Raw genomic sequence first — 13,266 nt, 5'->3', positions numbered from 1 at the left:
CAGTCCCCGCGGGCTCAGTTCCGGGAGCCGGAATTCGGTTGCTTAGTGCTTGGTGTATGCTCTGATAGGAGCAGGGTCCAAGAAGCAGCCTCCGCAGGCTCCGCAGCCCTGGGCCAGGGCGGTTCCGGGACGGTTCCGGGAGCCAGAACTCGGCCGCCCCGCGCTCGGTGTTCGCTCCGATAAGATCAGGTTCTAAGAAGCACCCAGGCACTGAACCCTAGCAATCTGTCTGCAAGCCGCAGGCGAATTGCAGCCTGAAATTACCTGTTCTATGGCTGAATGAGCTGCAGTCAGTCGAAAACAGGGAAGGTGACGTCAGTTTACCAACATGGTGGCTGCTGGCCTCCTCTGTGGTCTGACCGGTGTGGAGAACCGAGATGGACCGCTTCCTTCCCCCGTCTCGAACCCAGAATTCAGCCCTGAGTACAGTGCTTGCGTGGCTGGCAGAAACTGCAGCGCTGTAACCCTGCGTCTCTATCCCAGCGCGCGCTGCAGACTCTAGCCGCGGGGCGATTTGCTGAATAAGCAGTGTTACCCTCCGTGCGACAAACCTCTCGCGTTTGAGTCCTCGTAGCCGATCCTCGTGCGATGGAAATCCTTCCTCCAGGTTCCGGAGCACCCCACTATTGCTGGAAATTCCTAACAAGATATCCTTTAGCCGTCCTGACTTGTCATACTCCCACACAGTGAAGCAGCACACGGGGGCAATGCACTCCCCTCGCCGCCATCTTCCTTCCCCCTCCTATATTGATATTTGGAGGGTTATTTGATTATAAGGAAGAAAGACCATTCAAACTGATATATAGATATAGATAGATAGATAGATAATTGATTAGAAAAACTCATAAAATCCAAGTTAGATTAAACACAGAATCCATTTCCATATTTCCACTGAGGACTGCAGTCAGAATCTAAGATAAACTTCCAGTTTCTTTGGGTTCAATTAAATTTCACATTATTTTCTTCATTCACTTCTTTGCTTCATTTTTCTATTTGGAGAATATCTCCTCTGGTTAAGCAAGCATATGGGTAATCGCTATCACTAGGTCTCTATTTTTTATCACTTTTCTATTCAATAAATTAACAGAAGCTTACTACCATTCTGTACTCTATTTCAATGCTTCTAAGGGAAAAATATTATTGGACTGGATTCTGTCGATGGGTTATCATGCTGAAGCTATGGCCAGAATAAAAGATGGTAATCTACACATGGCCTAAGAACATGACATGAAGAGAAGTGCTCCAAGAATAAGATGTGAGACCTACAGTTGTACATACAGTTTTCTCTATCAAAACTATTAATTCTAAAAGAATTAGAAAAACATAGTATTTGTAAAACAATCAACTCTATTCTGAATTTTGTTCTTAAGACAATGTTTTTATCCTTTTATTCTGATTATTTTTCTTCTTTGTTTGCCTGAGCAGTTGTTGTTCCATTTTTGATCACCTTCATCTTCTCAAAATGATTCATCTTCTCCTGGATCCAAGATACCAACATGCCTTTGTTCTTATTAGTGGGCCTCATCCAAGCAATGCTCATTTCAGGGCCACTCCAGTGCCCAACTATGTTTTTATTCCATCTTTATGAATTCTCTTAGAGAAAGAACTTTATTGTTTTTCACTTAAATCTTTCCTCTCTGTAGTTTCTTCATGTCCCAAAGATAACTAAATATGGATTCTCCAGTGTAATGAATGAATCATACCAAAGAAAGGGTTAAGAGATTAGAGGCTACATAACAGCTTGATCATCTTGGTGACCTCATTCAAAACAAGGAGTCATCTCATTCACTATTCCCCAAGACCCATGTTACAGAAGATTCCAGAAAATATAAAGAGTAGATTGGGACCAACCAGGGCACAAACTTAATAGAATAGGGTGTTACCAGCAGAGATTAGGTTTTAATGGTGATGTTTGTTGGGGGTTCTCATCATTCTGAAGACATAACCATATTTCTCTAAGGTCCTCCAGGAGGAGAAAAAGAACACACCAGTTTATTAGCTTTAGATATGGTTTTTCCACAACCTTCTTCCAGAATTATTCTCTCTGGGAACTTTGCAAAAACAGCTGCATAAAGAGTCGAAACTTACATTAAATCTTGGCAATTTCCTTGCAATGTTCAGTGTGGACTACCTTCCCACATATTTCACAGTGGCACATTGTGGTCTTCAGTGGGCTTGATTCTATAATTATAAATAGGTCATGAGTATTCATTACTCAGGCGTTGCACTTTATGCTTGGAATAGGGGTGTTCAAAGCATCTGTCTTGTATATATTAAAGCAATCTGTGCTTTTATTTTGGCTTATAAGTCAAGTAATTAATTAATTAATTAATATTCAGTCAGCACATGAATAATTTAAAAGATCATAATCAGTTATAATATGTATATGTTAAATTACAAAATCTACTGGAATGTTCACATTTCTTTAATTTTTATTATTTTTTTCATTATAGATAAAATAAGATTTTGTTGGTTATAACCTGTTTTTGGTATTATTTTCTCTTCTTGCCTAAAAATATTTATTAATATCTTCTGCAATGACTTTTTAAATCTATTTCTCATTTCTATCTCTGTAATTCACAGATCATCATGATCTGAATGATGATTTTAAAATCTTCCAGTTTTGATATTTCTTATCAGATTTCAGAGTCAATATTATATATTAGTTTCTTTGAATGCTAATTACTGGAGTCATTTGAAAGAAGTTATAGAGAGAATTATAATTTTTTTTTCAAGATTGCCAACTCTGTAATTCCTGAGCTGATTTGACTAGCTTATCTTATTCTGGCTTTTCTTAAAGTAGACACAGCTCTGGACTTCCAAATAATATCATTGTTTCCATTTTCTAAGCTTGAAAACTTACATTTGGGAAATTTTGGGGGATCTGAATGTCATAATAGTCAACAAGGCAAAGTGGTGTTTTTTTTTTTTTTTTTAATGACTGTGATGCCTCTCAACCCATTTGAAATCTCTGCATAATTTGACAACACAGACTGCCAGAGTTCTCTCAAAACTGTTCTATTCTTGAGATTACCTTTCATCTTGGTTTTCTTGATGTTTCAAACTTGATTCATCTCCCGACAGCCTCACTTATGTTATACTTAAAAATATTGTTTACCCACATCTTTCTTCCTTAACAACCTTATAAATTTGCTTATAAAATGCTACCAGTGTAATGTCATTATATTCATCATTTCTACTGTTTATTTTCTTATCCCAATGTTTGCGATATTGTCTTTCTCTTCATTTTTAATATTTCTCCATATTACAGATGATTGCATACCTTAAAATCTTCCCCAAATGCCATTTGTTTACCCACAATTTACAAAATAAAATCAAAGTTTCTGGTCTGACTATCAAACCTCCATATCTCATCTCCTACCATTCACTAAACTTCCAAACCACAGTTACTCATGAAGAATATTCATTTGCTTTCAAAATTCCTTGTTGTAGAGGGCAAGTGCTCTATCCATAAAGTTCAATATATTACTTTACTGAAATCATATCCATAAATGAAAAGTGGTTAAAAGGAGTCATTTTCTGTTATGTGTATTTTACCAAATTGTACAAAAAGTTTCATTCTTAGAGGTCCAAATCAAATTCAATCCTTTCATAAAAGCCTTCCCAGTCCTCATCACTTAGATTTAATTACCTTCTCCTTTCTAATCATATAGCACTTTGCATGTGCCTCTAAAATGACAATGTTGTTTTCTGTCTTTTTACAAACCAATGATTTTCAGAAGAAAATACATTGCTTATGCAGTACTTGGTCCTGCATTGTATCTGGAAAAAAATTATTTATATGGGTGAAGACTACTTGAATGTCTTGGAGGAGCTGAAGAGATGCTCAAGAGCTCAAAATACAGAGTGACTGAAAAGCGTATTAGTACAGGAGAGAGAGGAAACAAAAAAATTCTAGTAAGTATTTTGATGGGTAAGGATCTGGGACGGTCCAGGTCTTCCTCCGGATTAGCACTTAGAGTGGTTCAGCCAGTTTTATTCACATATCAAAGGAAAAGATGGCCTTTCGTATCATCTGGCATTTCATAGCAATCAGTATCATAAACTGTTATCTACTTAATTAGAAATGTTACTCTAATTAATAGAAAAGTCCAGATTTAGATTTGCTTATAAAAAAATCAAAACCAAAATGTGATTCTTAGAAGGAATATTTAATTTTACAAAAGTGAACATGTAAGTAAGGAAATTTTAGGAATTCTGGCCAAACTTGTTTACAAGATGAATTGCCTTAAAACCGTATAGACAGAGACCCAGACTACAAATAACAAAGGGAGTGAGTAGATTTGGAATGTTCATCTTCCCCTTCAGAGAAGAGATGAATTTTACTTGTGTGCTATTGATTAAAGAAATTTTCTTCCTTGTAGAAAAAGCACCCAACTTGAATACTGGATATACGCTGGATGTAAAGAAGACCCTCACAGGCATGACATTTATATCTAATGAAGCAGTTTACAAATACTGCCAAACACTAGTTCTCAGGCTAACCACCCTGGCATTACTTTAAAATTATTAACAAGATGACTTCATTTTTTCCTTAAAACTTCTCTTTATTAATTCCATTCTCACATATGACGATCATGGCAACACCATTGTAAATGTACAATGTACTTCAGTGAAGTAAAATATAATTAAAATGACTACTTATACAGGTATTTCATTATTTATCCAAATAAATTATGACATTTGCCAGTAAATGGTAGAAATGGAGAATATTATGCTAAGCAAATAAGCTAAAACTCAGAAATTCAAAGGTGAAATGTTTTCTCTCACATGGGGGAAGCTAGAGTAAAATAAAGGAAAGGGAGAGGGAATGATAGGATAACATAAATATAAAGGGAAGATGAGTGATGTAGAAGAAAGAGACTGAGAAGCAGAGTGGGGAGGCAAAGCAGAATTAATCCTTTAAAAATCTTGTTATGTGCAGATATAAATATACTTCAGAGAATTTCATCTTTATAAGTAAAAAGAACCAATCAAATATAAATAAATATATGAATGAAAGGAAGTTTGGTAGAGAAAGGAGAACGAGAAACGGGGTGGGAGGATGGGAGGAAAAGGAAGGGTCATGAACTAAAATCAAATTCCATGAATGTATGAGTTTGTTGGGATGAACCCAACTATTCTGTGTAACTGTAAAACTCTAATAAGAAAAATGGAAAATAAGTGTCCAGCAACACTATAAAGGTTAACTTTACTTTCTCTCTAGTTTATCTAGGAGGTAGTTTTTTAGGTTTTTCTTTTTTTTATTATTCATAATATATACTCAAGTGATCTCTCCAGTGAAGGATACAGAAAATTGTGATTGTAGTTCCTGTTCAGACAATTACTGAAAATATTTAATGAGAACAGTCACTAGTAATGTTATAATTAATGGCCCTTTCTAAAAAGTAGAATTGTTGATAAATGCATGTAGCATGTGATATAGTCCCATCATGAGTTTCTTAATGCCATCTTTGTAAAATACCTATGTTCCTTCCATAGAATCTATACTGTGAGAAATTATTGTCATTGTCTTGTTCTGAAGGATAAGTTTTTCTTAATTTTTAAAAATTCATTCAAATTTTCAAAGCTCTGAGAAACACTATGCCCATTCAGAGTATAACTTGCTTTCCTAGACATCACTGGGTCACCAGAAACATAAATATGCAGACTCTGAATAGCAGTACTATTGGTGTTGTGATAATTTATCTTAGTGTCAACTTAATTGGAATATTGGGTGCCCAGATAGTTGGTTAGATATTATTTCAGGACATATCTATCAAAGTATCTCTGAGTAAAGCTGATCACCATTCCCAATATGGGTGGGCTTCATCCAGCCCATTAAAGGCCCTATTTGAAGTCTGGTTAAAAAAGAATTATTTCTCTCCCTGACTATATTTGAGCTAGGTTTTCCTGTTCAACTTCAGACTTGTAGTACAACTTACACCACTAACATCTTCAGCCCTCTAGCTGCCACAATTACAATTCTTTGCCTCCTTAAATGATTAAGCAATTTCTTACCTCAAATCTTTAGAGAACCCAGACTGATGCAGTAAGGAAGTTGAAAACATTTTAAATAATAGATCTACATATCAGGATATCAATAGTTTTCTAAAACACATAGGGAAAGACTCCACATTTTAGGGTATCTAATTCTCTATATACTCAACTATTGCTTTCATTTTGCAAGAAAATAAATTGCTCAGTATGGAATTAGACATAGGATAGAAATATAGTTTTCAGGTGACAGAGCATGATTTTATGTACCAATTAGTGTCCTTTTTTTTTCACAAGTCTACATATATGTATATTTACATGCATTCGTGTTTAAATAACAGATAAGCCGTACGCATATTTGAGTGTAATTATGTTCATAAATTAAGATGAGAAGAGCAAACATATCATTAGCTCTTCAACTATGTGATTATATGGTCTTAGCATGACTCATGGTTAAACATGACAGCTTGTATGAACACTAGATTATTCATAGAGAGTAATGTATAAAAGACACTTTTCTGTAATTGGTCCCAGGGCAAAGGGCTGATGGCTTGTATAAAAGCCTCCAGATATGCATTTGGTCTGGCTTCTAATTAGTGAAACAAAAAAGAGCTGAACTTTGGAAATTGTGATGAGTCCCTGATCTTTTTTCCTTTAAGGAAATAATCACTTTGCCCTTGAACTCCAAAAGGCCTTGAAATCAACTGATTCTCCTCTTAAGCTCCTTAACAAGCATGGGGATTAGAGGCAAGCCCTGTAGAATGGTTCATATTAGATATAAATGGTAACGGACAATAGAAATTCACCTATGAATAAGTACAGGCACCTTGGGCAAATTCTTTCTTTTCACAGAGTTTATTTATTTATTTTATAAGATCCTGTGATTCTCCTGTTGCAAGGCCACACATAATGCAGATCAATGATAAGACTATGGGAGAGAGTGAAATGAATGCAGAGTTATACTCAACAGCAGTTCTTTATAAAATATAATAAGTGGTGATAATATTAAATTAACTAAACCAAATATGTCATGAAAGTAAAAATACAATAAGAGTAATTGTTTACATATATACTTTATTTATCAGAATAAATTACTCTGACTTCATCACTTTTTTTATTTTCAAGTCCAAAATCTTGTGCATATTTTAAATCTGTTCTTAAACGCATTTAGAAGGTAAACAAACACCATATCCAAGTGATCTTTTTGTACCAGATCCACTTTGGCCATAGTTCTAGTGATCAACATGTATAATTCTTTTACAGACTGTTGATCCTATTCTCACTCCTTAAATGGAGAGTCTGACTTAGTGCTGTTCACCTGGAAGGGAAGCATTCTGCACACAATCTGAAGATGCAGCATGAATTACCTCTCCCTCTGTCCCCCTCCCCCAAAGAGAATAAAGTGTAATGGACCAAGGAAGAGGGTGGGGAGAGGGAAGGATGGGGAAGTAAAATATAGCAGGTTTGGGGAAAAGATATAGCCTCTGTGATTAATATTAAAGTTCTGAGCTCACAGTCATCAAATTTCATTCTCTCTTCCTGAGATTTGGATAAAACTTAGCCATACTTAGCTGGGTGCAAGAGTTTCATAGTGCTAAATATCAGAAATAAAAATGTCCTTAAATTATCTGCTTTTTAAAAATTCTGTGGAGTACATCTGAACCTTATGGGCTTTCATACTTTCCAATATCATATAGGTATTCCTTTGACCTCTCCGGCCCTTCTGCCCCTAGCACTCTTCATGTTACATGCATATTCTCTTAATATTTGTTTGGATTCAATTAATATTAAGATGGATTGATAAGTTCATCACTTCAGAATGAACCTGCAGCTTAGTTAATAGTTACAATTTTAGCTCTATGGGAGCTTCTAGTTATAGAAGTAATTTTGTAGTTATATATTAAGCCAACATATAATAAGCACATGTTATATTACAAGCACTTTGCTAAGGGCTGGGGTGGAAAGATAAATAAGGTCTGGTCAGTGGTCTCAATAATATCACTGAATGAGGATACAGGCCAGGTGCCAGGTATAAAGACTGACATTAGGGGAATAAAGTGTAGAGAAAATTGGTGAAAGTTGTTTGTGTTTATTACATAATGGAAAGGGCTGTGGCAAAATAGAGTGGGTGCTGTATTTAAAGAAAACAGTCAAAACAGCTTCAATCAATCATTTTTATATAGGAAATGCTAGGCAATTGTACTAGGTATTCTGAGGTTTTAAGAAAGCTGTCAAGTCTATATTTTGTGAGAGATTGTATACTAATTTCAGGTTAGTTCAATTTCTTAGAAATGTTTTCACAAACTATTTTTTGTCCTTTGTTATATAGCTTATTCATTAGTGCAATTTAATTTCATCATATTATTGCTGACTATAATTAGAAAGCTCTAACCAATAAAAATATATATTTGTTCCACATCAACAATGACTCCTCAAATCTGAGATTTTGCTTGAGTAGGAAGGTTTCCCATTTATTAGCCAGGATAGACTAGGATAAGATGCAGTAATAATACAGCCCATCGTCTCAATGGCTTTGACAAGAAAAATGTATTTCTTACTTTCATTATGTATTCATTTATGATAAGTAATGACTTCTCTTTGGGCCCCAGGATGATCAGCCAGTTTTAAGAACATTGGTGGCCTTCAGGGTAATTAAGAAGCAGTATAATCTATCTCAGCAAACTTCTGTTTGGAATTGACCCCAACACTTTGAAACACATTTTATTGGCCAAAGCAAGACATTTTCCGTGGGGAAGCATAATCCTTACTGATAATGATGAGAGATAGCAGCCATTCATGACTGATAACATTACTATAAAAGTATTTTCAGTCAGCTTAGTGTCACTGTGGATGGGCTGGGGATAGGGGTGCAGCTGCTAGTTTGGATTTCTGAAAGTAAACCCTTCAGTGCCCTGAATGGTGACTTCTTTTATTTTTCTAAATGACCAGGTGTGGCTACCTAGTGAAGAGAACAAAAGCAAACATCTACTCTTCGTTCCTGGAGGAAACTGAAATTCTCTGATGTTTGAATGCAGTTTATTATAAAAATGGAGATGCTAAACTCACAATTTAGTAATACGAATAGGAAAAATCTTTAACCCTTGTTAAAGTTAGAAAACTGGTCCAAAAGAAGAATGTAAATATCCTTTCTATGGAATTACTTAAAAATTTAGCAGCCTAGATTAGGGGTCAGCAAACTAAGTCTACATTAATGGTCAGCAAATTAAGCCCTTGAACCAAATCCTGACTATAATGTGTATGTATGTGTACTTTTTTTTTTTTTTTACTTGCAATTGAACTCAGGGGAACTCAACCACTGAACCACATTCCCAGCCCTATTTTGTATTTTATTTAGAGACAGGGTCTCACTAAGTTGCTTAGTGCCTCACTGTTGCTGAGGCTGGATTTAACTCACGACCCTTCTGCCTCAGCATCCTAAGCTTCTGGGATTACAGACCTGCACCACAGTGCCCTGCTGGAATGTGTGTGTGTGTGTGTGTTTTTTTTTAATAAATTTTATTGGGACACAGCCAGACAACTTGCTTGTATATTTACCTATAGCTGCTTTCACATCATGATGGTATAGTGAGTTGCAGCAAAAGACTTTGTTTGAGGTATGCAAAGCCTGAAATATTTACTATTGAATTTCAGGAGAAAGTTTTATTGACCCTTTGTTTTGGGTTAAACATTATTCTGATTATGTGAGTCAAAAAATATTTATTCTTTAAAGAAACAGATGTTAGCATTTATCATTATATAATTCTGTATAAGATGTGGTATATTAATAAGCAAAATAGAGTCTTACCCTCATACAATTTATAGCCTAACAGTGAAGGCAGACATTAAATAAATGATCTCTTAAATAAATCTAAAATTTCCCACAGAGGAAGATGAGGCAAAGACTAAGGGGTCACAGCTAATACAGCTACTTATAATAAAGGAAATAAATTTAGAGTGGGAATTGATTTATGTTTTCCTTAAAGATATGTTTCTACAGCGGAGGTTTAAATTGAAGAGAATAGCACATGCAAAAATCCTGGGGAAGAAAAAGAAGCATTCTGGTAGTCATATAATAAAATGAACTATGGTAGCTGTGAAGATGGACAAAAGAGAATGGTTTTAAGAGACTATGAAGAAGTAAAATAAGCAGGACTTGGTAATATATAAGTGACAGACATAAGTGAGAGAACGGAATAAAGAAGGACACTAGGTTTCACTTGGCCAGCTAGATGGATGGTCAATAAAACAAGAATATGAAGAGGACCAGGTTTGGGATAAGAGTTTACAAAGAGTCCCAATACATGCAAGAACAAGATACATATGCTCTGAAAATGGCTTTGGGGGTCTAAATTTCAGAAGGAAATTTGAGCTAAAGTGCACTTTGAGTTATCAATATAGATGATGCTATGTATAAAAATGCATACAGAAAGAAGGCTGTTAGGACTGAGTCTTGTAATAGCTGGGTTGAAGAGGTTTAGTGTGCCAACAGAAATCCAGAACATTGCTTTACCCGTGGAACCGTGTTTAAAGAAAGAGTAACTAGCCCCTGAGTGTGCTGTTAGGGCCATGACAATAATTGAATTAACCTCTTCAGATCCTTTGCCCTAATAGTGAAAGAAATGGCAAACATGGTCAGAGGTGAATTTTGGGAACAATACTGTCAATCAGCCCCAATGAGGGGAATGGGTCTTTGGGAAAGATGACTATATTTTCTTCAAAGTTCAATAGTACCTTCCTTTTTTAGACTGAGTAAACATCTATAGTATCAGTCTTTTGGAAAATCTGAGGAAGAGTTTGATTCCTGATATTTGTGGGAAAGGACTCAGATTTATAATAATTTAAATATTTAATTGACATCTTCATTTTATTTCCTTCTTTTCAATCAGCTTTCCCATTACTGTGACCAAAAGACCTTACAAGAACTATTAGAGGGGAAATGTTTACTTTGGCTTACAGTTTTAGAAGTGCAGTTCACAGTTGGTCAACTCCATAGCTCTGGGCCCAAGGTGAGACAGAATATCATGGCAGAGGAGCATAGGGGAGGAAAGCAGTCCAGGAAATCACAGCCAGGAAGTGGAGAGATCTCTGCTCACCAGAGACAAAACATAAACCCCAAAGTCACACCTCAGCAACCTACCTCTTCCAGTCATATCCTACCTGCCTAAAGTTACTGCCCAGCTAATCCATTAGTGGATTAATCCACTGATTCAGTTACATCTCTCATAATCTAATTATTGCATTGTCTTAGATAAACTTTTGGGGGACATCTCATACCTAAATCATAACAGTTTTCCAAAAGTATCTTACATATCAATGATCTCTTCACTTAATTAAAATGAGTAAACAAAAATTTCAGTTAAGGAGCTGGGGTTGTGGCTTAGCGGTAGAGCGCTCACTTAGCATGTGTGAGGCACTGGATTCAATCCTCAGCACCACATAAAAATAAATAAATAAAGTAAAGATATTAAAAATATTTTCAGTTAAGTTTTCTACATGCAAAAGGGGCTGGTGGATCATGCACAGAAAAAAAAAAAAATGAGATAGTCCTTTAACCAAGCTAATTCATAGAAGAAAGGGATTCAAAACCAAAGGTGACCAGGAATATGCTCTTTCCAGAATTCATCATGATATTGAAAATAATAGTGAACTTTTCTCTGAAATTGTAATGGGTGTTTACAGAATTTCATCTAGGGAAAGCTCAGGGTTACATGAGCTGATGCTTGGGAAGTATAAGAGACATTCTTTTCTTTTTGAAAAGACATATGTAAACAAAATAAAGAGGGAGGCAAATGTAAAAGACTAGCTTTCAAGTCAGTAAGAGTGAGTTTAAATCCTTTTCACAAAAGTCAGTCTGCATAATTAAAACTCTTGGGAGCATAAATAATAATGACTAAGAAAAAAAGAATAACCTGCCAGGGCAAGAATTTGTTTGTTTGCTTGTTTTAAAAATTTTCACTGATTTGTATTTATTATACAGGTCATATCTTCCAGAATAAACTTTGCTTATTAATGCCGTTTTGAGTGCTTTATTTTATTTCCCTAGGTTATATGTGTCCCTGACTAGAAAACCATACTTTCAAGTCCTGCTCTATTGAGAAACTCCTCACCTCAATTGGGGTGCTTTGTGGTGTCCTTGAGATTAGATGATGGCCTTGAAATTAGAAAGAGAGTGAACGGGATACTTTGGGAGTCTAACCCCATCTCACATTTGGGTTCTCTAACAGTATTCTGGAATCCAAATTCCTGCACATTGTATACAATCCTAAGGTTTCCTTCTTTTCCCTCTCCTCCTGGTGAGCCCAATCTGATAAAGGTCAATGCAGCCAGTTGTGCATGTACAACAAACAACTACTTTATTGAATGTTTAAATTAATTAATACATCACCTTATTATTGATTATTGATCAAAGATCTCAGTTGACAGCAACAAACCAACTTATGAGAAGGATGCAGGAGATGCAGAGTGAGAGACAGAGAAGGAAGGATGGAAGCACTGCTCAGAAAGAAGGGATGATGCCACACTGCCACCTTTGTATATGGACACTGAAGAAAGCAAGAACATGGACTGTCCTCTGAAATCTCAAGAAGTAACCAGTCATGTTGACCCCTTGATTTTAGCCCAGTGAGACCCATTTCCGACTTCTGACCTCCCAAATGTAAGATATATGTGTGCGCTTAAGGCACTAAATATGCAGAAATTTGTTATGTTAGCAACTAATGCAATTTCCATTCTGCATCCTTACCTAAACAACCTCTCTGTTCCTATGTGATTTCTTCAGAAAATCCTTTTATCACATTCTTAATCAAATCATATCAGTCCTCCTAGTACTTTTCCTTTAGATTATGTGCTACCATTTGACATTGTGGATTTGTGGAATTACTTGGTTATTGTCTAGTCCCCATAGTTCTGTAAAACTGTACTAGAGCAAAACCATTAAAAAAAAAAAAAACACCGAAAGAATGAAGGAATGAATGGATGGATATTGTAGAGGTACTGGTTGATTATTTTGGTCTAAAAAAAGTGAGTTAAGAAAAGAAATAGAAGGCATTTTTTTGTTATATTTTGGTTTTGTTTAGAGATTTGCCCTTATACAGTTGTCCCAGGAAATAATGAAAAAGTAAGACAAATAAATCATTCTTCTGTTACTTCTGCAGGTGTACAGGCTCAGAAATAGTGGGCTTAGAGTACCTGCCTTCATCCTCAAATAAATTTTAGCTTAATTGATGGGGGTGTGATGAAATCCAGCAACCACAAAGCTTTAAAGGCCAC

Source organism: Marmota marmota, unplaced genomic scaffold (assembly GCF_001458135.2).
Source record: "Marmota marmota marmota unplaced genomic scaffold, marMar, whole genome shotgun sequence".
Classification (NCBI taxonomy): Eukaryota; Metazoa; Chordata; class Mammalia; order Rodentia; family Sciuridae; genus Marmota; species Marmota marmota.
The sequence above is the reverse complement of the archived record's forward strand: the minus strand, read 5'-3'. Positions refer to the sequence as shown.